Raw genomic sequence first — 21,384 nt, forward strand, 5'->3', positions numbered from 1 at the left:
CGCCGCCGGCCTCTTTCCCGACCTGGACTTTGGAACGATCCAAGCTCGGATCCAAGACCGTATTAAAGTCCCCTCCCATTATCAGGTGACTTATCTCCAGGTCCGGGATGCTACCCAACACCCGCCTCATGAAGTCCGCATCGTCCCCGTTCGGGGCATATACATTCACTAACACCACCCGGGCCCCCTGCAGCTTGCCACTCACCATTATATACCTGCCCTTCTTGTCCGCCACGATGTTCACCACCTCAAATACCACTTGTTTACTGACCAAAATGGCCACCCCTCTAATCTTGGCGTCTAACCCCGAGTGAAACACCTGTCCCGCCCATCCTTTCCTTAGCCTCGTCTGGTCCGCGAGCTTTAAGTGTGTCTCTTGCAACATGGCCATGTCCGCCTTCAACCCCTTCAAATGCGAGAACACGCGGGACCGCTTGACCGGCCCATTCAGGCCCCTCACGTTCCACGTGATCAGCCTGGTCGGGGGGGGTAACCACCCCCCCCCCCCCCCCCCCCACATCCCGCCGACTAGCCATCTTCCGTTTTTGGCCAACCGCGTGCCCCCGCCTCCCTCCTCCAGCTCTCCCCCCGGCGGCGCCCCCGCCCGACTCCCCATCCATTCCCCTCACCTGGCTCCCCTTCAGTCAGCAAAGCAGCACCCCTCCCCCCCCTCGTTCTCCATGATCGCCTCAGCTCTGGCTTCGCTGCGGGCACGGGTGTTGAACTCATCGCTGCGGGCACGGGTGTTGGGCTCGTCGCTGCGGGCACGGGTGTTGAACCCGTTGCTGCGGGCACGGGTGTTGGGCTCGTCGCTGCGGGCACGGGTGTTGAACCCGTTGCTGCGGGCACAGGTGTTGGGCTCGTTGACTCCGGGTGCGTGTCGTCTGGAGCTTCATCACTGCAGGTTGGCGTTAGGGGGGAGGGGTGGTGTAGGCCATGTGGGGGCGGGGGCGGTGTTCGGTGTAGGGGGGGAGTAGGTGATGGTCGCAGGGGAACCGGCGGGTGCCAGGTCCCGGAGGGAGACTGCATCTTGTCGGCCGTCGTGGTGCGCCACGTAGGCATACTGAGGGTTGGCATGTAGGAGCTGGACCCTCTCGACCAGGGGGTCGGACTTATGACTCCTCACGTGCTTTCGGAGGAGGACAGGCCCCAGTGTTGTCAGCCAGGACGGAAGCGAGATCCCGGAGGTGGATTTCCTGGGGAAGACAAATAGGCGGTCATGAGGGGTCTCGTTCGTGGCTGTGCAGAGGAGCGACCGAATGGAGTGGAGCACGTCGGGGAGGTCCTCCTGCCAGCGGGAGACTGGGAGACTTCTAGACCGTAGGGCCAGAAGGACGGCCTTCCATACTATCGCGTTCTCCCTCTCCACCTGTGCGTTTCCCCGGGTGTTGTAGCTGGTGGTCCTGCTCGAGGCGATGCCCTTCCCGAGCAGGTACTGACACAGTTCGTCGCTCATAAACGAGGAGCCCCGGTCACTGTGGACGTAAGTGGGGAAACCGAACAGGGTGAAGATACTATGTAGGGCCTTAATGACAGTGGCCGCGGTCATGTCGAGGCATGGGATGGCAAAGGGGAAGCAGGAGTACTCATCAACGACGTTAAGAAAATACACGGTCAGTGGTCATTGGGGGGGGGGGGCCCTTTGAAGTCGATGCTGTGGCGTTCGAAGGGCCAGGATGCGTTCACCAGGCGGGCCTTGTCTAGCCGGTAGAAGTGCGCCTTACACTCCACGCAGACTTGGCAGTCCCTGGTCATGGCCCTGACCTCCTCGGTGGAGTAGGGCAGGTTGCTGTCCTTGATGAAGTGGAGAAGCCGGGTGACCCCTGGGTGACAGAGGTCATTGTGGAAGGCCCGGAGTTGGTCATCTTGCGCGTTGGCGCATGTGCTGCGGGACAGGGCATCTGGGGGCCCGTTGAGCTTCCCCGGACGATGCACAATATCGTAATTATAGGTGGAGAGTTCAATTCTCCACCTCAAGATTTTATCATTCTTGATCTTGCCCCGCTGTGTGTTGTTGAACATAAAGGCTGCCGATCGTTGGTCGGTGACGAGGGTGAACCTCCTACCGGCCAGGTAGTGCCTCCAATGCCGCACAGCTTCCACAATGGCTTGAGCTTCTTTGAGGGGCAGCACGGTAGCATAGTGGTTAGCACAATTGCTTTACGGCTCCAGGGTCCCAAGTTCGATTCCCTTCTGGGTCAGTGCCTGTGTGGAGTCTGCACGTTCTCCCCTTGTGTGCGTGGGTTTCCTCGGTGCTCCGGTTTCCTCCCACAGTCCAAAGATATGCAGGTTAGGTGGATTGGCAATGCTAAATTGCCCTTCGTGTCCAAAATTGCCCTTTGTGTTGGTTGAATGGGGTTACTGGGTTATGGGGATAGGGTGGTGTGGCCTTGGGTAGGGTGCTCTTTCCAAGAGCCGGCGCAGACTCGATGGGCCGAATGGCCTCCTTCTGCACTGTAAATTCTATGATTCTATGATTCGACCGAAGAGTGTCGAATCTTGGAGGCGTTGAGGGTACGGGAAAAAAAAGCCACGGGCCTGCCTGCCTGGTTAAGGGTAGCGGCCAGGGCGACATCCGATGCGTCGCTCTCCACCTGGAAGGGGATGGTCTGCCTTGGTGCGGCTGAAGGCCAGGCGGGCCTCAGTCGTCAGGAGGAAGATGGTGGCTTTGATAAGTGGGCGGGCTTTGTCCACATAGTTGGGGACCCACTGGGCCTAGTATGGAAAGAACCCGAGGCATCTCTTCAGGGCCTTGGGGCAGTGGGGGAGTTGCAGGAGGGGGCGCATGCGGTCGGGGTCGGGCCCTCGGACCCCGTCTTCCACGACATAGCCGAGGATGGCTAGTCGGGTTGTGCGGAAACGCATTTCTCCTTGTTGTAGGTGAGATTGAGGGCTTGGGCGGTTTGGAGGAACTTCTGAAGGTTAGCGTCATGGTCCTGCTGATCATGGCCGCAGATAGTGACGTTATCCAAGTACGGAAACGTGGCCCGCAGCCCGTATTGGTCAACCATTCAGTCCATCGTTCTTTGGAAGACCAAGACCCCATTGGCGACGCCGAAGGGAACCCTGAGGAAGTGGAAGAGGCGGCCGTCTGCCTCAAAGGCAGTGTAGTGGCGATTTCCGGGCGGATTGGGAGCTGGTGGTATGCGGACTTCAGATCTACCGTGGAGAAAACCCGGTAGTGCGCAATCTGATTAACCATGTCCGCTATGCGGGGAAGGGGGTACGCATTGAGTTGCGTGTACCGACTTTTGGTTTGGTTGTAGTCTACAACCATCCGGTTCTTTTCCCCGGTCCTGACGACCACCACTTGGGCTCTCCAGGGGCTATTACTGGCCTCGATGACCCCCTCCCTCAGGAGCCACTGGACCTCTGAATTGATAAAAGTCCTGGACACTGTACCACCTGCTCCTGGTGGCAACACAGTACCCCCTGATATGCACTGAATGTGATCTGGATGCAAGGGAGATTGTTTGGGACGCGGGGAAAATCTGGATGGAACAGCACCTTACCGTGTCCGGATGTATGAAGCTCTCTGTGCTCCCAGAGTCAAACAGACAGGGCGTTTCGTGCCCATTGACCCAGACGGTCATCATCGAGTTCCTGAGGTGCTTGGGCCGTGACTGGTCGAGGGTGGCCATATACGGGTAGCTGGCGTGGTCTGGGGAAGAGGAGTGGTCCCAAGATGGCGGCCAAGATGGCAGCCCCCATTGGTTGCACGTGTCAGGCGACGTTGAAGATCGCGGCCAAGGTGGCGGCACCCATGAGTCGCACGTGTCGGGTAGGGTTAAAGATGGCGGCCCCCACGGATAGCACGGGGCTGATGACGCGTCCAAAGTGGGCGGTACCGGCAGGCACGCAGCCACGCTGCGGGGTCTGCGGAGTCTGCGGGCCTGTGAGCTGGGCCTGCGATTTAGGAGCTTTGGATCTGGCCAGGCAGACTTTGGCAAAGTGTCCTTTCTTGCCGCAGTCGCTACAGGCCGCGTTCCGAGCCGGGCAGCGCCGCCTGAGGTGCTGGTTCTGGCCGCAGAAATAGCAGGGCAGCGCCCAGGGTTGGGCGGGCAGCCGCGTGGCACAGGCCTGGGACACCCTCTGGTCGAGTGTCCACGAGGGAATCGCGTGGTCGGAGGGGAAAGCATTGAGGCTCTGGAAAGCCTCACTAAGGAGGTGATAGTTTTACCGTCTCTTCTAGGTCGAGGGCGCCCTTTTCGAACAGGCGCTGTCTGACATAGTTGGACCGGACGCCACATAGGTGTGGAGGAGGCTCAGTTTCTGTGCCTCTGTGACGGCGGGCGAGGAGGAGGCGGCGAAGTAGGCCTCAAAACAGCGGAGCCAGTGCGAAAAAATTCCTTTGGCTTCAGCTGCCTGTGGATCGAGTTCCAGTCGATCAGGTTTGAGGGCAGCTTCCACAGCGATATCTTAGCTGATTAAATTGATGCGACCATCAATTCACACGAGACGAAGAATTGAAGTGAGCAGTGGTTTTAATCAGCTAGATCTGTGCCTGCCTGCGACTGCTCTGTACTGAGTGCCGCTTAGAGGCTGCAGATCTATATACCTCCCCGAGGGGGCGGAGCCATAGGCGGAGCCCACAAGGGCATCAACATAATACAATACAATGTAATGCAATACAATGGTGAATGGTAGCAGTAATACATTCACCACAGCATATACTAGAGCTACATGGGTAAATCCCTGCCTGCTGGCTCCGCCCAGTAGGCGGAGTATAAAAGTGTGTGCTCGCCGGTGCTGCTCCCATTCTGGTCCCAGCTACAGGAGGCACCACATCTTTGCTCAATAAAGCCTCGATTATTCCACTACTCTCGTCTTTGTGGTAATTGATAGTGCATCTGTGTGTTTTTCTCTCTCTCTCTCTGTGACTCTCTCTCTCCCTCTCTCTCTATCTATGTGTGTCTCTCTGTCTGTCTCTCACTCTCACTCTCCCTCCCCTCTTTCAACCTCTCTCACTTTCTGCCTCTTGCTCTCTGTCTCTGTCTATCTGCATATCACTCTGTCTCTCTTCCTCTATGTTTATCTCCTTCTCTGTCTCTCTATTTCTCGCTGAATCACCCTCTGTGACTCTCCCTCCCTCTCACACTCTCTCTGTCTCTTTTTCTCTCTCTGTCTCTTTTTCTCTCTCTCTCCGGGCAAGATTCTCTGGCCTCGTTACGCTCTCACTCAAGCGAAACGAGGCCGGTGAATAGCAGGAGAGGCTGAAAATGCGAACCGCGCCAGGGGCCAAACAGTTTGCGATGCGACCGGTCCGCTCCCGTAGCATGGCGAGAGACTAATTGTCACCACTTAAGCCCCATTTCCATACAATTAACGGGAGCCACCCCATATCCAGCGGCCTCCACCAGCAAGTGCTCACGCTGGCGCGATTAGTACTCCTTTTGAAAAACATGAACCTGGCGGAAGGGCTTCTGTGGGGAGCCGCGGAGGTGAGTAGCCAGCTTTGCTCAAAGTGCTGCTGCTAGGCCGGGGAGCCAGACGCCAGAGACAGCAGCAGCAGTGTCTGCAGCTGCTGGAGGCAGCGGCCCATGTGCCGGACCCCACCCGCACCCTGAGGACCCGGCCGCCCATCAGGCCAGGGAGGGCCCCAGAGGGGGAGTCCCGCGACAGCCCAGAGTGTACAGGTGTCACTGGCCATTTGAACAGATGACGGATTGCGCATGCGGCAGGGGGCTTCCCCTCAACAAGGAGACGGCGCGACACCTGTGCCATATCCTCACGGACTTGGCACCACGTGGAGGAGGAGGACACCCGCTCCCGGTGGCTGTCAGGGTCACCGCAGCCCTGAACCTTTACGCCTCAGGATTATTCCAGGACGAGAGCGGGGCCTGTGTGGTATCTCACAGACCCCAGGAGCACCCGGCAGGTCACGGGTGCCCTGTTTGCCCGGGTGGAAAACTACATCATCTTTGACATGGACCAAGCCCAACAAGATGCCCGGGCAGCAGGTTTCTCTTCCATCGCCGGGATGCCCAGGTCCAGGGGTATTGGATGGCACATATGTTGCCCTGTGCTCACCAGGCCATCTGGGGGTGCTCCATGTTAATAGAAAGGGGTTCCACTCCCTCAACAGCCAGATCATGTGCGACCATCACATGAAGATCATACATGTGTGCACCCTTCCCGGGGAGTATCCATGACAGCTACATCCTGGGGCAGTCGGTCATCCCCGGTCTCTTTGAGGAGCTCCCCAGGATGGGCGGCTGGGTCTGGGGGGGATAAGGGGTACTCGCTGAGGACCTGGCTAATGACACCAGTACAAAGGCCGGAGACCGAAGCGGAGACCCGGTAGAACGAGGCCCATGCAGCCACCCAGGCTGTGATTGAGCGGTGCATCAGACACCTCAAGAGTCCAGTGCTCCAGTACACCCTCCGGAAGGTCGCCCGCCTTGTGGTGGTCTGCTGTGTCCTCCACAACCTTGCACAGCAGCGGGGCGACGAGCTGGAGGTTGGTGGTGAGGAACACGTGGCCACTGATGAGGAGGAGGACGAGGAGGAGGAGGAGGAGCCGGACCAATCGGAGCTGGGACACAGCTCTGGAACATGTCCACAGCCGGAGGGTGGGTGAGCGCCATGGGGAGGGGGGGGGAGATGCCTGGAGAGATGGGCCAAGGGTTCGGAGGTCAGCCTGCATTGCGGAAGAAAGTGACAGAAGCACCAAATTGGTTGTGCACAAGGGTGTTTATTGCGTTCAGCAGTTCCCCATTCTTTATGATTGCCGGCACCATCTCCTGCACCCTTAGCCTCTGGGACTCCTCCAAGTGGCAATGGATCTGCTGGAGTGACGTTGACATCTCCCTCTGAACGTCCCGGCCGCTCCCTATCGTCCCCATCAGCTCCGGGTAACCCTGTTCCACAGGCTCAGCATCAAGCTGGGCCCAGGCTGGGTCCTGGAATCCAGCAGCCCTCCGACTGCTATCTCCCCTGGGGGTTCCTGCCTCCACCTCACGTACATCAGCAGCAGCAGTGTGGTGCTCACCAGATTGTGCCCCAGAAGCCTGTCCACTAACATTTCCCAGCGAGGTGCGTGGATCTGCGCTGGTGGAGGGTGGGGAGGATAGCTGTGATGCCTCGATCGTGTCTTCCTTGGAGCTCTCCTCTGAGGTATTTTCCTGGGAGGCTGGAGAGGGGGCCGCCCGGGATGGGCCATCGCCGTCGGCTGCTGGATCCCCGGGGAATGGACATGTGGTCAGTGGAAGTGATGGGCCAGTCAGTGAGGCAATAACTACTCACGTTTGACAGGTCCGCCGGGTGGGGCCTGGTGGTTCCTCACCTTTGCGGCGTCCGCTAGCCTCCGCGTGGGTGACCGCCCTATCCTCGCCCACCCCAGTCACCTCCAGGGTGCGCTCCTCGAAGGAGGTGAGGATCCATAAGTCCAGCACCTCACCGCCAGTCTGGGCCCACTCCCGGCGATTGTGGGACAGCTCACAGTGGTTGGGGGGGCGAGGGGGGTTTGGTGTCTACTCGCTCGTACTGCCCAGTGTAGGTCATTGACCTTTTTCCTGCACTCTGCCGGTCCTCCTGGTCACACTGCCGCCGCCACAGCTGCCGCCACCCAGGCTGCCCCGTGACTGACTACCCGGTACCCATGGGGGTACAGTATATTCCTCTTGGCCTCCATTGCCTTTAGAGGCCTAGCCAGATCTGCATTCCCGAATCTTGGGGCCGGTCTCCTGCCGCCAGCGATGCGAGTTGGCTGGGGTTGGCTGAGCAAGTGCAGCTTAAGTGCTGCTCGACCTTGTTAGCGGGGGGGCTGGCGAGGACGGGGGGGCTGGCGAGGACGGTGCCGGGGAATCGGCTGGCAAGCTGTCAGGTGTGGCGAGAAGCCCTTGAGGCCTCATTAGGTGGACCAATTAACGTTGGATTGCGTTGTCGGCCTCGCTGCAATTCCCACTCGCTACCACACTTAGAAATCTTTCCGGAGAATCGCTCCCTCTGTCTTTCTCTCTGTCTCTCTCTCTCTCTGTAGCTCTCTTTGTCTCTCTCTGCCTTTCTCTCTCTTTGTTTACATTTCTCTGTCTCTCGCTCTGTCTCTCCCCTTCTCTTTCACTCTCTCTCTCTCTAGCTCTCTTTCTTTCTCTCTTTCTTTCTCTCTCTCTGTCTACATCTCTCTCAGTCTCTCCCTCTGTCTCTCTGTCTCTCCCTCGATTGAAAGGTTTGTTCTCGACCTTGTCAGCGAGCGGCTGGAGCGAGTGGTCAATTGCGACGAGAAGCCCGTGGGGCCTCGTTAAGTGGACCAATTAACGTTGAATTGCGTTGCCGGCCTCACTGGATCGAGCACCGGGAAGCTCGCTGCAACTCCCACTCGTGACCACACTCGCTACCACAAGAAATCTTTCTGGAGAATTGCGGCCTTTGCCTTACCTGCACTGGGGGCTGACGTGGTGATTTTGGTGTTTCTCGTCTTGATGTAGTCACTGTCCCGCTCCATGGTTTGTGTCTGAGGGACTCTCTCTCTCTCTCTCTCTCTATGTCCTTCTCTCTCTGTCTCTCTCCTCTGTTCCTCTTCTCTCTCCTTCTCTCTCTCTCTCAGCTATATTTTCCTGAAACTAACTGATGTGACCAAAACTTCCTCAAAACTATTTGTGTTTCTTTGTTCCTTTTCGCACTGACACTTCCCCTGAGATCAGACTGAGAGGCTGTTTGTACTGACTCCAGGGGCAGCAGCCCCTCACACTCCATCTCTCTCTGACTCTCTCTCAGTCCCTCACTCTCTCTCTCTCCATCGCTCAAACTCGCTCAGTCCCTCATTCACTCTCAATCTCTTTTGAGGTTGTTGAATTTGTTGGTGCTTTTCTTTTTAAAAAAATGTATTTTATTACAAACATGTATCAAAACAGGTTACAGCAAACAAACACCCTGGGAAACATGCTTCCCAACAATCAACTATACAGTCTGTACAGATTGTTCCTCTGTTTCACCCCCCTCCCCGGCGACAAAAAGCCCCTCAAACACGATCACAAACATCCCCCACCTTTCCTCAAACCCCCCTGCAGAGCCCCTTAACTCATACTTTATCTTCTCTAATCGCAGGAAGTCGTACAGGTCACCCAGCCAAACCGCTACCCCCGGTGGCGATGCCGACCGCCACTCCAGCAAAATACGCCGCCGTGCAATCAGAGAGGCGAAGGCCACGAAATCGGCCTTCCTCCTCTCCATGAGCTCCGGCTTCTCTGAGACCCCAAATATCGCCACCAAAGGGTCCGGGTCCACCTCCTCCTCCACTATCCTGGCTAAGACTGCGAACATTCCCGCACAGAATCTTCCCAATTTTTCACAACCCCAAAACATGTGCGTGTGATTCGCTGGCCCCCGCGCACACCTCTCATACTCATCTGCTACCCCCTGTAAGAACCCACTCATTCTCGCCCGAGTCATATGCACCCTGTGCACCACCTTAAACTGCATCAGGCTCATCCTTGCACAAGAGGAGGTCCCATTTACCCAATGCAGTGCCTCACTCCATACTCCCCAATTGATTTCCCCTCCCAACTCCGCTTCCCATTTCTCCTTGATCTTCACCATCCTTGCTCCCCCAGCCACTTGTATATATCCCAATTCTTCCCTCCCCTTCCACATCCGGGAGCAGCAGTCGCTCCAGCAGGGTGTATCCTCGCAACCTAGGGGACCCCCTCCAGACCTTTCGCACTAAGTCCCTAACCTGCAGATACCTGAACTCACTCCCCCTCCGCAGCTCTACCCCCTCCCTTAGCTCCTCCAGACTGGCGAACCCTTCCTCAAATACAGATCCCTCACCTTGACCAGCCCCACTTCCCTCCACCTCCTGTATACACTATCCATCTCCCCCAACCCAAACCCATGATTCTCACACAGCGGACATTTCGGTCAGGCCGATTTGCTGCCGTAGTTAGTTCCACGTCTGGAGGGTGGCTATCACCATTGGGCTGCTGGAGAGTTTCTTGAGTGGGGATGGGAGAGCTGCCATGGCGAGGGCCCGGAGCGAGGTCCCCTTGCAGGATAAAAACAAATTACTGCAGATGCTGGAATCTGAAACCAAAGAGAAAATGCTGGAAAGTCTCAGCAGGTCTGGCAGCATCTGTAGGGAGGGGAAAGAGCGAACGTTTCGAGTCCAGATGACCCTTTGTCAAAGCTAAAAGACAGAGAAAGTGGGAAATATTTATACTGTGGGGTGAGAGTGAAAGATGAGTCATAGCCACAGAAACCCAGGGAAACAGGGTGCTAATAGCCACAGAAACCATGCAGGAGGCCTCCTCCGCGCACACCCACTTGGGTTCTGTCTCCTTAATCCATCCCATCACTCTGCTGTCGCCGCCCAGTGGTAGACTTGTAGGTTTGGGAGGGCGAGCCCTCCCCTGGATTTTGTCTTCTCTGGGACCTTCTTTGTGATCCTAGCACTCTTACCCCCCCACCCCATACAAACGCCATGATTAATTTGTCCAGTGAGTTGAAAAAGGCCTTGGGGATGTAGATCAGTGCGAACAGTAATGGGGACAGCGGGCATCCCTGTCTTGTTCCCTTATGTAACCAAAAATACTCCGATCTTTGCCGATCCATAGAGGAGTTTAACCCAGCTGACAAACTCCTCCCCGAACCCAAACCTCCTCAGCACCTCCCATAGATACTCCCACTCTACCCTATAAATGCCTTCTCTGCATCCATTGCCGCCACTATCTCTGCCTCCCCCTCTGCTGGGGGCATCATTATCACCCCCAATAGCCGTCGCACGTTGACATTCAATTGTCTCCCCTTTACGAACCCTGTCTGATCTTCGTGCACCACCCCCGGGACACAATCCCCTATCCTCATTGTCAGCACTTTTGCCAACAACTTGGCGTCCACATTCAGGAGCGAGATAGGCCTATAAGACCCGCATTGCAGCGGATCTTTATCTCGCTTCAGGATTAGTGATATCGTCGCCTCCGACATTGTCGGGGGTAGAGTCCCCCCTTCTCTGGCCTCGTTAAAGGTTCTTACCAGCAGCGGGGCCAGCACGTCCACGTATTTCCTGTAAAATTCCACCGGAACCCGTCAGATCCCGGGGCCTTCCCTGCCTGCATGTTCCCCAGCCCTTTGGTCACCTCGTCCACCCCAATTGGCGCCCCCAGGCCTGCCACCTCCTGCTCCTCCACCCTCGGGAACCTTAGTTGGTCCAGAAACCGCTGCATCCCCTCTTTTCCCTCCGGGGGTTGGGACCTGTATAACCTCTCATAAACGGTCTTAAACACCTCATTTACCTTCCCTGCTCTCCGCACCGTGGTTCCCGTTTCATCCCTAACTCCCCCTATTTCCCTCGCCGCTGTCCTCTTACGAAGCTGGTGGGCCAACAGGCGACTCGCCTTTTTCCCATATTCTTATCTCATCCCTTGTGCCTTCCTCCACTGTGCCTCTGCCTTCCCTGTGGTCAGCAGGTCGAACTCCGTCTGGAGTCGTCGCCTCTCCCTGTATAGTCCTTCGTCCGGGGCCTCCGCATATCTTTTATCCACACTCAAAATCTCCCCCAGTAATCTTTCCCTCTCTTTGGCCTCTGTTTTCCCCTTGTGAGCCCTGATGGAGATCAACTCTCCCCTGACCACTGCCTTCAGCGCTTCCCATACTACCCCCACTCGGACCTCCCCATCATCATTGGCCTCCAGGTACCTTTCGATACATCCCCGCACCCTTCCGCAGACTCCCTCATCCGCCAATCATCCCACATCCAGTCGCCAGAGTGGACGCTGTTCCCTCTCCTCTCCTGGGGTTACTGGGTTATGGGGATAGGGTGGAGCTGTTGACCTTGGGTCGGGTGCTCTTTCCAAGAGCCGGTGCAGACTCGATGGGCCGAATGGCCTCCTTCTGTACTGTAAATTCCATGAAATCTCTCCTAGTTCCAGATCCACCCAATGTGGGACATGGTCTGAAACAGCTATGGCCGAGTACTCCGTTCCTTCCACCCTCGAAATCAGTGACCTTCCCAGAATGAAGAAATCTATCCGGGAGTATACCTTATGGACATGGGAGAAAAAGGAGAACTCTTTGGCCAGCGGCCTAGCAAATCTCCACGGATCCACTCCCCCCATTTGGTCCATAAACCCCCGAAGCACCTTGGCCACTGCCGGCCTTCTTCCAGTCCTGGATCTAGATCTATCTAACCCTGGGTCTAGCAGGGTGTTGAAGTCCCCCCCCCATTACCAGGCTTCCTACCTCCAGGTCTGGGATACGTCCTAGCATCCGCTTCATAAATCCCGCATCATCCCAGTTCGGGACATATACGTTGACCAGCACGACCTCCATTCCCTGCAGTCTCCCACTCATCATCAGCCTCGTGCGACTCGTGGGGGCTGCCACCTTGCCCGCTGGCTCCAACATCGACCGACACGTGCGACCGATGGGGGCGGCCATCTTGGTCGCCATCTTCGACCCGGCCCGACACGTGCGACTCGTGGGGGTGGCCATCTTGGTCGCCACCTTTGACCCAGCCCGACACGAGCGACTCAAGGGGGCCGCCATTTTGTGACCACAACACCGCCGACCACGCTGGCTACCCACAGCTAGATGCAGTCACCCTCGACCAATCGCAGCCGAAGCACTTGAAAAACTCAATGATGGTCGTCCGGGTCAACGGGCACGAGACCCGCTGCCTTTTCGACTCTGGGAGCACGGAGAGCTTTGTTCACCCTGACACGGCAAGGCGCTGCTCCCTTCCCATATACCCTGCATCCCAAACCATCTTCCTTACATCCGGATCCCATTTGGTCCAGATCCGGGGGTACTGTATCGCTAACCTCACGATGCAGGGTGCCGGGTACGCCTGTTTTAAGTTGTATGCCCCCCCTACTGCTTGGATTAGACTTCCAATGCAGTCACCGAAGCCTGACCCTACAGTTCGGCGGACCCTTACCCCCCCCCCTCACGACCCTCAAGGTCTCCCCCCCTTTGCTCTTTGCGAACCTCACTCTCGACTGTAAGCCCGTCGCCACCAGGAGCAGGCATACAGTTCCCAAGATATGGCTTTTATCAAGTCGGAGGTCCAGCGACTGTTGAGTGAAGGGATCATCGATGCCAGCAACAGCCCCTGGAGAGTGCAAGTGGTGGACGTCCAGACCGGGGAAAAGAAGCGGATGGTTGTAGGCTACAGCCAGACTATTAACCGGTTCACGCAACTGGATGCGTACCCCCTCCCCCACATAGCGGAGATGGTCAATCAGATTGTACAGTACCGTGTGTTCTCCACGGTCGATCTGAAGTCGGCCTATCACCAACTCCTAATCCGCCCGGAAGAGCGCCACTACACTGTCATTGAAGCAGACGGCCGACTCTTCCACTTCCTCGGGGTCTCCTTCGGCGTCACTAACAGGGTCTCGGTCTTTCAGAGAACGATGGACCGAATGGTGGACCAGTACGGTTTGCGGGCTACATACCCGTACTTGGACAATGCCACCATCTGCGGCCATGATCAGCAGGACCATGACACCAACCTTCAGAGGTTCCTCCAGGCCGCCCAATCCCTCAACCTCACATACAACAAAGAGAAGTGCGTTTTCCGCACTACACGACTGGCCATCCTCAGCTACGTCGTGGAGAAGGAAGTCTTAGGGCCCGACCCCGACCGTATGCGCCCCCTCACGGAACCCCCCCTCCCCACAGCCTCAAGACCCTTGATGCTCGATCAATAACTCCTGAGACGAGATTGGAGGCAATTGAAGGCTTTATTGCACTAGATGTTTCCCCCAGCAGCGCAGGTACAGAATGCAGCTGCTGGGGAGACACAGGCTCTTATACTCCGCCTTACTGGGCGGAACCAGCAGGCAGGCTTCACCAATGAAAATAGCAGTCTCAGGTACCTCCCACACCAATGGTAAATGCATCATTATTCAGGGTACCGTAATACCCCTAATACCGACTACCACATTCACCCCCTGTTAAAAAAAGAGTCCGGCGGGAGTGGTCTTGCTTTATACAGTGGTAGAGGTGTAGGGTGGTACCCGGTATACATTAGCACAGTGTTTTGCCTCGTTACATGTTGCAACTATTTACAGTAATTATTTACAGTCAGAGTGAAGCAATTAGTCGATCGGGGGCCCTGGTCGTCCTCTGCGATCGTCATAGCTTCGGCGGTGATGCAGGCGCCGGCTCGGGCATCCGTGGCTCCGGGAGCGTGGTTCGGCTTCTTCAGCAGCTTCATCACCCCTAGATGGGACCAGTGGAAGGACCGATCCGCCTGGGAAGGGGGCGGCTGTGGGGTGCGCCGGTGGGAGGGAGGATGGGTCGGTAGTGGAGGTGTGGGTGGGGATCCAGCGGGCGCCAGGTCCCGTAGGGAGACCGTATCCTGTCGGGATACGCCACGTAGGCGTATTGAGGGTTAGCGTGCAGGAGGTGGACCCACTCGACCAATGGGTCCGACTTGTGCGCCCGCACGTGTTTGCGGAGCAGGATGGGTCCAGGAGCTGCCAGCCAGGTTGGGAGCGAGGTCCCGGAGGAGGACTTCCTAGGGAAGACAAGGAGACGTTCGTGAGGGGTTTGGTTGGTCGTGGTACACAGCAGTGATCGGATGGAGTGGAGAGCATCCGGGAGGACCTCCTTCCAGCGGGAGACTGGGAGATTCCTGGACCGTAGGGCCAGTAGGACGGTCTTCCAGACCGTTCCGTTCTCCCTCGCCACCTGCCCGTTTCCCCGGGGGTTGTAACTGGTCGTCCTGCTCGAGACAATGCCCTTGCTGAGCAGGAATTGACGCAGTTCGTCGCTCATGAAGGAGGACCCCCTATCGCTGTGTATGTAGGCGAGGAAACCAAACAGCGTGAAGATACTGTGGAGGGCTTTTATCACGGTGGCTGCGGTCATGTCGGGGCAGGGGTTGGCGAATGGGAACCGGGAGTACTCGTCAATCATGTTCAGGAAGCACATGTTGCGGTCGGTGGAGGGGAGGGGGCCTTTGAAGTCCATACTGAGACATTCAAAGGGACAGGAAGCCTTTATCAGGTGCGCTTTCTCTGGCCGGTAGGAGTGCGGCTTGCACTCCGCGCAGATTTGGCAGTTCCTGGTGGCGGTCCTGACCTCCTCGATGGAGTAGGGCAGGTTTCGGGTCTTAATGAAATGGAAGAATCGAGTGACCCCCAGGTGGCAGAGGTCCTCGTGGAGGGCCCAGAGGCAGTCCACTTGTGCGTTGGCACATGTGCCGCGGGATAGGGCATCAGGAGGCTCGTTTAGCTTCCCGGGACGATACATGATCTCATAGTTGTAGGTGGAGAGTTCGATCCTCCACCGTAAGATCTTATCGTTCTTTATCTTGCCCCGCTGTGCATTATCGAACATGAAAGCATTATCGAACATGAAAGTCAGTGAGGAGAGTGAATCTCCTGCCGGCCAGGTAATGCCTCCAGTGCCGCACAGCTTCTACTATGGCCTGGGCCTCCTTTTCAACTGAGGAATGGCGGATTTCTGAAGCGTGGAGGGTGCGGGAGAAGAAGGCCACGGGTCTGCCCGCTTGGTTGAGGGTGGCCGCCAGAGCTACGTCGGACATGTCGCTCTCGACTTGGAAGGGGAGGGATTCTTCAATTGCGTGCATCGTGGCCTTTGCGATGTTCGCTTTGAAGCGACTGAAGGCCTGGTGAGCCTCTGCCGACAGGGGAAAAACCGTGGCTTGAATTAGTGGGCGGGCCTTGACCGCATAGTTGGGGATCCACTGGACATAATACGAAAAAAATCCCAGGCAGTGTTTCAGGGCCTTGGAGCAGTGGGGGAGGGGGAACTCCATAAGGGGGCGCATGCGTTCGGGATCTGGACCTATAACTCCATCATGCACTACGTAGCCGAGGATGGCCAGACGGTCGGTGCTGAACACGCATTTGTCCTTGTTATATGTTAGATTAAGGATTTTTGCAGTATGGAGGAATTTCTGGAGGTTGGTGACGTGGTCCTGCTGGTCGTGGCCGCAGATGGTGATGTTATCAAGGTACAGAAATGTGTCCCGCAAACCGTACCGATCAACCATTAGGTCCATCTCCCGTTGGAAGACCGAGACTCCATTAGTGACACCGAAGGGAACCCTTAGGAAGTGGTAGAGCCGCCCATCTGCTTTGAATGCAGTGTACTTGCGGTCGCTAGGGCAGATGGGGAGCTGGTGGTAGGCGGATTTTAGATCCACCGTGGGACAGACCTTGTATTGTGCAATCTGATTGACCAGATCAGATATGCGGGCGAGAGGGTACGCATCGAGCTGCGTATACCTGTTCATGGTCTGACTATCATCGATGACCATCCTATGCTTCACCCCGGTCTTTACAACCACTACTTGAGCTCTCCAGGGACTGTTGCTAGCCTCAATAATATCTTCCTTCAGTAACCGCTGGACTTCCGACCTAATGAAGGTCCAATCCTGGAACTGTACCGTCTGCTCCTGGTGGCGAGGGGTTTGCAATCCGGAGTGAGGTTCGCAAACAGGGAAGGCGGATCGACTTTGAGGGTCGCGAGGCTGCAGACAGTGAGGGGGTGTATAGGGCCGCCAAATTTAAAAGTTAAGCTCTGGAGGTTACATTGGAAGTCTAACCCTAAGAGTGTGGCAGCGCAGGGGTGAGAAAGGACGTAGAGCCGGTAATTTTTAAACTCCCTTCCCTGGACCGTGAGGTTCTCTACCGAGTGAGACCCGGAGGCCAGGGAAATTTTTTGGTTAACTGGGTGGATGGGAAGAGAACAGCGCCTGACCGTATTGGGGTGTATGAAGCTCTCTGTGCTCCCGGAGTCGATCAGGCAGGATGTTTTATGCCCGTTGATGAGCACGGTCGTCGTTGCAGTCAAGAGTGTTCGGGGCCGAGACTGGTCCAGGGTCACCCAGGCAAGTCGTGGCAAAATTTTTCCTCGGGCGGTGTGTGGTCATCCGAGTCGGGGTCCTGAGAGTCCAGCCAAGATGGCAGCGCCCACTGATCGCACATGGCTGGAGGCGTACAAGATGGCGGTGCCCATCCGTCGCACGTGTCCCCGGGGAACAAGATGGCGGCGCCCGGAGGCCGCACATGGCCCTGGAGAAGGAAGATGGCGGCGCCCGCTGGCCGCACGTGGCTCGTGGAGAGAGTTAGGGTTGCGGTCCTGGTTCGCCACTGGAGACCGCGGCGACCGCCCGGGCCTGGCATACCGCCACGAAATGGCCCTTTTTGCCACACCCTTTGCAGATGGATGAGCGGGCCGGGCAGCGCTGCCGGGGGTGCTTGGCTTGCCCGCAAAAATAACAGCGGCGCCCCCCAGGGTTGCCTGGTAGTCGCACAGCACAAGCTTGTGGGGGGATGGGGGATGCATTGGAGTCCGCCGCGGGGGGGTTCCATGCTGCCCAAGGGGCTGTCGCGCGGTCAGGGACGTAAGCATGGGCGTTTCGGGAGGCCACATCCAGGGAGCTAGCAAGGCCCGTGCTTCTTTGAGCCTGGTGTCTCTTTCTCCAGCAATCGCTGGCGGATTTGGGAGGACAGCATACCTGCAACGAATGCGTCCCGGATCAAAAGTTCTGTGTGGTCGCTGGCCGAAACTTGCGGTCAGTCACAGTTCCTCCCTAACACCAGGAGCGCACGGTAGAACTCCGCCAGCGATTCCCCGGGGATTTGTCGCCTCGTCGCTAGCAGATGTCGGGCGTAGACCTGGTTTACAAGGCAAATATAGTGTCCTTTCAGCAGGGTCATTGCGGCCTCAAAATCCTCGATGAGGGTGTAGATCTCTGGGCTCACCCTCGAGTGGAGAACGTGCAGTTTCTGGTCCTCCGTAGGTACCCTTTGAAGCACGCCAGCCAGTGTTTGAAGGTTGCCGCTGGGTTTGCCATGTGGGGGCTGAGTTGTAGACACTCCGGCTTGATTCGGAGCTCCATTCTTTAAAAACTAGTGTAATAAATTAATACTCGATCAATAACTCCAGAAGCGAGATTGGAGACAATTGAAGGCTTTATTGCACTAGATGTATCCCCCAGCAGCGCAGGTACAGAATGCAGCTGCTGGGGAGAGACAGGCTCTTATACTCCGCCTTACTGGGCGGAACCAGCAGGCAGGCTTCACCAATGAAAATAGCAGTCTCAGGTACCTCCCACACCAATGGTCTTACAGCATTATTCAGGGTACCGTAATACCCCTAATACCGACTACCACAACCCTCAAATGATGCCTGAGGCTGTTCTCCTACTACGCCCAGTTGGTCCCCAACTATGCGGACAAAGCCCGCCCACTTATTCAAACCACCACTTTTCCCTGATGGCTGCGGCCCGCTCAGCCTTCAGTCGCATCTAGGCCGACACCACCAAGGCCGCTATGCACGCGGTGGACGAGTCCGTCCCCTTCCAGGTAGAGAGCGATGCGTCAGACGTCGCACTGGCTGCTACACTCAACCAGGCGGGCAGGCCAGTAGCGTTCTTCTCTAGGACACTCCACGCTTCCGAAATCAGACACTCCTCAGTCGAGAAGGAAGCACAAGCCATAGTGGAAGCCGTGCGGCACTGGAGGCACCGGTAGGAGGTTCACCCTCATCACCGGTCGGTCGCCTTCATGTTTGACAATGCACAACGGGGCAAAATAAAAAATGACAAAATCTTGAGGTGGAGGATCGAACTCTCCACCGACAATTACGATATTAAGTATCATCCTGGGAAGCTCAACGAGCCCCCAGATGCCCTGTCCTGCGGCACATGTGCCAGCGCGCAAGATGACCGACTTCGGGCTATCCACTATGACCTCTGCCACCCGGGGGTCACCCGGCTTACCCACTTTATTAAGGCCCGCAATCTGCCCTACTCCACCGAGGAGGTCAAAGCCATGACCAGGGACTGCCAGGTCTGCGCGGAGTGCAAACCGCACTTCTACCGGCCAGACAAGGCCCACCTGGCAAAGGCCTCCCGGCCCTTTGAGCGCCTAAGTATGGACTTCAAAGGGCCCCTCCCCTCCACCAACCATAATATATACTTCCTCACCATCATCGATAAGTATTCCCGCTTCCCCTTCGCTGTCCCCTGCCCCGACATGACCTCGGCCACTGAGATAAAGGCACTGCACAGCATCTTCACACTGTTCGGTTTCCCTGCCTACGTCCACAGCAACCGGGGCACATCGTTCATGAGTGATGAGCTGCGTCAGTACCTGCTCAGCAAAGGCATTGCGTCGAGCAGGACTACGAGCTGTAACCCGCAGGGAAACGGGCAGATGGAGAGGGAGAATGCGACGGTATGGAAGGCCGTCCTTCTGACCCTCCGGTCTAGAAGCCTCCCGATTCCCCGCTGGCAGGAGGTCCTCCCCGACTCCCTCCACTCCATTAGATCACTCCTCTGCACGGCCACGAACGAGACCCCTCACGACCGCTTGATTCTCTTCCCGAGGAAGTCCATCTCCGGGGTCTCGCTTCCATCTTGGCTGACAACTCTGGGACCTGTCCTTCTCCGGAGGCACATGAGGAGCCATAAGACCGACCCCCTGGTCGAGAGGGTCCAGCTGCTGCACGCCAACCCCCAGTACGCCTACATCGCGCACCAGGACGGACGGCACGATACGGTCTCTCTACGAGATCTGGCGCCAGCTGGTTCCCCTGCCAATGTGCCCCCATCCCTGCTGCCTACAGCCACCCCCTGCACCCCATCCGCCCCCCTGGGTCTCCTGTCTTGGCCTGCACCAGCACTGCCGCCACTCGCCACCCCTGACCTGGAAGTGATGATACGGGCTACTTCCAGGTATTGCACTGGAACTCCGGTGGGCCCCGCCTCTGGCTCTGCCCTCTCCGGGGCCATATATAGTCCGGCCACCTGTGGGTGGCACTCATTTGTACAGCCGACTCTGGCAGGCGAGTTCATGGATATTAAAGCCTAATGTTCGCCCGTTCTCACGGTCTCACAGTGAATTGACGATATAACAGCCACCAACTGTGCGTCCGCCACGTGGGTAGGCCCCTGTACTCCGGGACCTCCCTTTGCCCAGAGACCGTACTGGGTGGTTGTCTGCAATGCTTCTTCGCTCCGGGCCCCCGGTTGCCCTTCGTCGCCATATTGCCACTTTTGCTCCACTCCTGTCTTTTTCTCTTTCCCTCTGTCCCCTCCCTCCCCGCCCCCACTTTCCCTCACCTATCCTCCCTTCCCGTGCTCACCCCCTCTGTCCCCTTTCCACCAGCTCTTTTCCCCCTTTGCTCCCCCGTCCCCACTGCTTGTTCCCTCCCCCGTGCCTGGCGCTGTCCCTCCTGCCGAGAGTGTGCCGCGGCCTCTGTCTGCTGCATGCTCCCGGTGCTAGCTTTCCCGCTAATGTGGTGACCCCCCTCCCAGGAGTTACTGTCCCATTTTTCCCTCGCCTGCTCTCTATAATTCCTGCCCGTTCTTTCCCCACCTTACCTCGTCACTCCGCCTGCCCTCTGCCGCTGCTCTCGTTCCTCGAGCGAGGGCACGATCTCCAGCGCAAAGTGGTCTCTCAGGTGATGACTTGCTGCTTGTTACTCACGATGTGTTTGCGGGGGGGGGGGGGGAGAGGTACTTCTTCACCACCTCCACCCCCCCCCCCCCCCACCCCCGTGTTGGCCCGTTGCCGTGCTGTCAATCCTTGCCGTGGGCTCCTTATCATTTCCCCTGTTGTCGCTATTCCATCCACACTCTACGACAAACTTGTCTGTTTCGGCAGTTGCCGTGAAAACATGTTCTTTGCCCTGGTATGTGACCCAGAGCTTGGCTGGGTACAGCACTCCGAAGCGTACGCCTCTCTGGTATAGTGCAGCCTTCCACCTGTTATATTCCGCCTGTTACCTGGCCAGGTCAGCCCCAAAGGGCTGGTATATCCGAATCCTGTGTCCTTCCCAACTACAGTTCTTGGACTGCCTGGCCCAGCGCAGGATTCTTTCCCGGTCCTGGTACCTGTGCAGTTTGGCTATTACTGCCCTCGGTTGTTTCCTGGCTTTGGGTTTTTGGGTGCAGCGACTGTTGTGCCCTGTCTATTTCTGATGGGTTGGGAACGTCTTCCTTCCCACCAGGTTGCCCAGCATCTGGGCCATGTAGTTTGTGGGGTCCCTGCCCTCGATTCCCTCTGGTAGGGCCGCAATCCGCAGGTTTTTGCCTTCTTGAGCGGTTCTCCTGATCCTCCACGTTACTCCTCAGGCTGCCCTGCGTCGCGACCAACCTCGCCACCTCTTTCTCCAGTGCCACGATCCGATCACTCCGGTCAGTTGCGGTTTTCTCCATGTCCTTGATGGTCGCCTCTTGGGCTTCCAGTCTCTTTTGCACTCTATTCAGGGTGAGCTGTATCTGTGCTCGTGTTTCGGCCACCGTGTCTTTCACTGCGGCCTGAATGTCCGCTTTTATCTCCAGCTGGTGCTCCCTCAGTGCCTCCGAGAATAGAGTCATAGAGTCATAGATGTTTACAGCATGGAAACAGGCCCTTCGGCCCAGCTTGTCCATGCCGCCCAGTTCCTATCACTAAACTAGTC

This window comes from Scyliorhinus torazame, chromosome 16 (genome assembly GCF_047496885.1).
Source record: "Scyliorhinus torazame isolate Kashiwa2021f chromosome 16, sScyTor2.1, whole genome shotgun sequence".
In the NCBI taxonomy this organism is placed as follows: domain Eukaryota; kingdom Metazoa; phylum Chordata; class Chondrichthyes; order Carcharhiniformes; family Scyliorhinidae; genus Scyliorhinus; species Scyliorhinus torazame.